This window comes from Bos indicus, chromosome 10 (genome assembly GCF_029378745.1).
Source record: "Bos indicus isolate NIAB-ARS_2022 breed Sahiwal x Tharparkar chromosome 10, NIAB-ARS_B.indTharparkar_mat_pri_1.0, whole genome shotgun sequence".
Lineage (NCBI taxonomy): Eukaryota > Metazoa > Chordata > Mammalia > Artiodactyla > Bovidae > Bos > Bos indicus.
Window position 1 is genome coordinate 9,809,498 of NC_091769.1, and position 4,789 is coordinate 9,814,286.

Here is a 4,789-nt window from a genome sequence, read left to right on the forward strand (position 1 = left end):
AAAATCATCCCACCTATAGGAAAAAAAATCACCCTTTTGTCTTACTTCTTTTCTGTGCACACAAACACTTGTGTATTTTAAAAATCTGTTTTGGGACCCAGAGCTCTTCAATGATCAAGCCTTGGTGATGGGTAAAATTGGTCACCTCAATCTTACTCCTCTCCTTGGATGAATTCATTCCTAATAGGATCTTCATAGTCTTATTCAAACAGACTTAGGGTAGAGACACCCCAGCTGTTTCTGGAAAAGCCCAGGCATTTCTGCATATTACCATACTGAGGTATGGGCCTGGAGAAGGAAATGGCAACCCATTCCAGTGTTCTTGCCTGGAGAATCCCAGGGACAGAGAAGCCTGGTGGGCTGCTGTCTACGGGGTCGCACAGAGTCGGACATGACTGATGCGACTTAGCAACAGCAGCAGCAGCAGCAGCAGCACGGGCCAGTCTCCCACACCTTTGACCCTTTACATTGTGTGAAGAATACCAGCAACACGGCCACTGCCTTCAAACGGGAGAAGGTGATTGTGGGGAGAAATAGCATGGTGCTTATGTGAAGTTCTAGGGGACAAAGCTGGGACTGATGGGAAGAACAGTCTTCCCTGAGGAAGAGTCCTCCGCCACTGGCCATATTCACTTGTTGCGATAGATGTGGGCTGGAGGCTAGAAGCAGAGACAGTTGATGCCTGTGTCCTTGCCGTAAGGTTCTGAGACTATTTCTCTCCAGGATTGACCTTAAATCCATATGCTAGGGTTTGTGAGTTCTTGAACTTTCTTCCTCCACATCAACATCAGTAGCCACAGGACCCAGCACATAGTAGATGCTCAGTAAATGTTTGTCAGAATGAATGAATGAACGAGTGAATGAATGAGCCTGGCTTCTGCGGCTGCTCCTTGGCCCTCCACTTCTAGAGACTATGGAATTGGAGCAGAATTTGGTGGGAAGGATGGAGAACAGGCTTTAGTGGGAAGCCTTCTTAGCTCACAGAATTATCCATTTTCTGTTATTTCTTGGGAGGACACTTGGTCTTGGTTTCCATACAGTGGTGTGTAGAAAGGACTGGGGAACAGCGAGTTTGGGCTTTTTCATCTACCAAACAAAACAAACCCAAACACTGGACTTGATGGATGGAGTCCCCAAGTGGTTGATCATTTAAACAATGGAAAAAAACCACTGGCCTCCAGCAGGCTGGCTCTTGGTGGGGGGTGAGCAGGAGTGGTGGGCTGGAATGGGGAGATAAGTGTTAAAGGATGAAAAAGGCAAAGAATACTTTAAGCAACTAACAACTTTTTCCAGAGATCAAATGCCACGTACAACCCTGACTTAAAATATAGAGTCCTAAAAGTAAGTATTACTATTGCTCTATTTTTGTGGCTTAAAGAAACCATATAATTTTAAACTTTGGTACTAAATGACATTTTAGGAGTTTATAGTATTTTCTGCTGCTGCTGCTGCTGCTGCTAAGTTGCTTCAGTTGTGTCCGACTCTGTGTGACCCCATAGACAGCAGCCCACCAGGCTCCCCCAACCCTAGGATTCTTCAGGCAAGAACACTGGAGTCGGTTGCCATTTCCTTCTCCAATGCATGCAAGTGAAAAGTGAAAGTGAAGTCGCTCAGTCGTGTCCGACTCTTCTCGACCCCATGGACTGCAGCCCACCAGGCTCCCCCATCCATGGGATTTTCCAGGCAAGAGTACTGGAGTGGGGTGCCATTGCCTTCTCCGAATATTTTCTGACCTGTTTAAATTAATATAAATAGCAATTCCGTAAGTGGAGACCAATGTGCGTATAGTAGATTTGAAGTCATCACTTCAGAAGATTACATACCTGAGTTAACTCCATGCTTGAGAACAGGAGGTAAAACCTACCAGCTAGGAGTTAAAAGTGTCTTTTTTTTTTTTTTCTTTGAAATGTGTAAGTAGGTTGTGCCTGGGAATCTCACCAGAGCTGAGGTCAGCTAAGGTTTCAGTTTGGAAGAGCGGCAAGAGGTGGTGGTGTTTCTCAGAAAGGTGGCTCAGAGGTGAAGCAGGGAACTAGAAATACCTTGCCCCACCCGACACAAGAATGACAAACATCAACCGTGGATCCTGCTTTGTTCACACCAGTGTCGTTTATAGAAATTAAACATTGGTGGACACATTCTTGGGGTGTTTAGGGGGCACACTGTATCTGGAGGTATCTGTAGAACCTGTTTAGGTAGGACATTGTTGGTCATTTATTTTGGACAAATAGAAAGTTTTTGTGCTACTTGAGAAAGAAAATATGCTCAGAGCTCATTTCTGGAATTGACAAAGTCCGCAACGTGTACTCTGGCCTCAGACCAGTCTGACAAGTGAATTAAAACCAGAGGTACTCACAACCCACAGCTAGTTATACAGAGATAACACTTTCTAGACTAAAAGGTCAATTCCCAGGGTTCATTGACTAGGAAAATGATAAGGTCATAGCCATCAGCAAAATACCCAGGAGCCAGTGCAACAATTCTGAATCAGGGAATAGCCCAAAGCTGGTCTGGTGGGAGGAAAGAAATTGGCTGGCTTTAGCCCCAGGGACTCTCAGTGCCTAATCTCTGTCAGACAGGAGGGAGCCTGAGACTTCACTATTCTTCCCAGCTCCTCCCCTGGCTTCCAGAACTAAGTCAACAGGCACTCCTGTATGTTCTTCTCCTCCCAGGAACGGAACCCACCCCAACCAGACTGTGCCCCCCAGCTGTTTGTTCGCCCCTCCGGAGTTTTCCAAGCTCAAGAACCAAAACAAAAGGCAAAAATCTTTTTATTGTGATTGTTCCAGGGCTGCTCAGCTCAGAGGCCCCCTTCAATTCAGTGAGTTCTGCAGAAGTTTACCTCTCTGTGCTAACAAGGCTACAATATACTAGCCCTCACCTCAGCTCTACACTCTTACCTAGACTAAACTCTTCTCTTCATCCCCCCAGAGAAAGCTCACTCCACAGATTTCTGAGAGGCCATTCTTTTACTGGAGATCTGCCAGGAAGTGGGGTAGGAGTGGGGGGGGGGGGTGTGTGTGGAGGCACAGTGTTTGCATCACCTGCACAGAATTCCACTTCCCTGAGATGTATCTCTTTCCCGCCAAATCTCTCCCCTTCCTTGTAAGCTCCCTCAGCATCAGCATCCTAACCTTCGCCCTCACCCTAAACTCCCAACCCCCCACACTCTGGCTCATGCCAAGGCAAGAGCATCCTGCAGAGGCAAGACAACCTTGGGGTCTAGAAACAAGATCTCCCCCAGTCACCGGGAGCCTTCCTGCTGGAGGACTTTAAATACCTGATCATGTTTATTTTACTTTTTCCCCTGTAACCTATACCAACTCGTCCGGGCAGCCGGCAGAGGGCCTTCCTCAAGGTCCCCTTGCCAAGCCCATGTCTTTGGTCTCTGATGGCAGCATCTCTTTGTGCTACATGGCTCCTGGAATGAGTCCACAAATAGATGCCCAATGACCCAAGTTCCTGCAGCCCTTCAAGTTCTGATTCAAAGTTTTGGTAGCCGCCACACAGGGTCAACCTCGTGAGAACACATGCGTGTGTGGAGCCACGTTTAGAGGGGTCCTGCACAGCTCAGTGCTCAGCTCTCATCGTCATGCCACCCTTAATGAGTATGAACCCCAGGCCTACATTCAATGTGTACTGGGCCCTGAAAATTTTGTGAAGCCAGTTCTGCCCACGCATGACCCTCATGGAAGTTCTCCCCTCCTTCAAAGCAGTTTCTCCACAGCGTCCCCTACAAGCCTTAACCTTTGGGTCACTGTGCCTGGCCCACCCTGGCCTCCACTCATTGCAGGGTGCTGGGCCTGAAAAGGGCATTCATCCAGCTGGACTTGTGGGGTCCTTCCTTTGCTCTGATGAAACCACAGAAAACAGGGTCCCTGAGGAAGCAGTGGAAGCGAGAAAGCAGGGAGGACCGAGGCTGGGAGAAGACCCTCTGCAAAATTATTCACCCCGCCCCCACGGTGATTCCAGAGATTCCTCCAGGAGAGAGAATTCCTTCTCAATTGAGCCCTGTCTAACCGCTTTAAGAATACAAATATTCCTGAGAAGGTCAACACCCGTATATTATTGCCTTCTACCATGCTGTGAACAGGCTCGCAAGCTCTGCTGTAAGCGGAACCCGGGGGGAGGTCTGGGCACAGGGGAAAATTTGAAGAGAAAGAGAGGATCCTCTTGAATCTGGAGGAGAGTGACTCACAGAGGGGAAATCTAAGGTGTGTAGAGTGAGTTAGGGCCCTGGGAGTGAGCATAGCGGGGAGCTGAGGCGGGTGGGGAAACTGCAGAGTGTTTCTTCTGTTTCACCAAGTTCACAGACCCTGAGCTTTTCTGCTCAGCCTCTCTTGATGAAAGGTCTATGTAGTTTCCTGTGTCTGCCCCCCACTCCCTGTAGTTTCCTGTGTCTGCCCCCCACTCCCTTTCTTAGCCAATAACAAACTACCACAAGCTGGGTGGCTTAAAATAATAGACCCCTGTTCTGTTCTGCACACCAGGAGGCTGAACCAGGGTGTCGGCAGCGTTGGCTCTTTCTGGATGCCCTGAGGGAGAACCCAGTCCATGCCCGTCTTCTAGCTTTTGGTCACTGCCTAGAAGTCGCTAGCGTTTTTGGTTTAGAAGCTCACCGTTCCAGTCTCTGCCTCTGTCTTCACACTGTTCTCTCCCCTGTGTCTCTCTGTGTTAAGTCCTTCTGTCCTGTCTCTTACCAGGACACCAGCTGTTGGATTTAGGGTCCATTCTCAATGCAGGATGATGGCAGCCTGCTGTTTAGTCGCTCAGTTGTGTCCGAGTCTTTGCG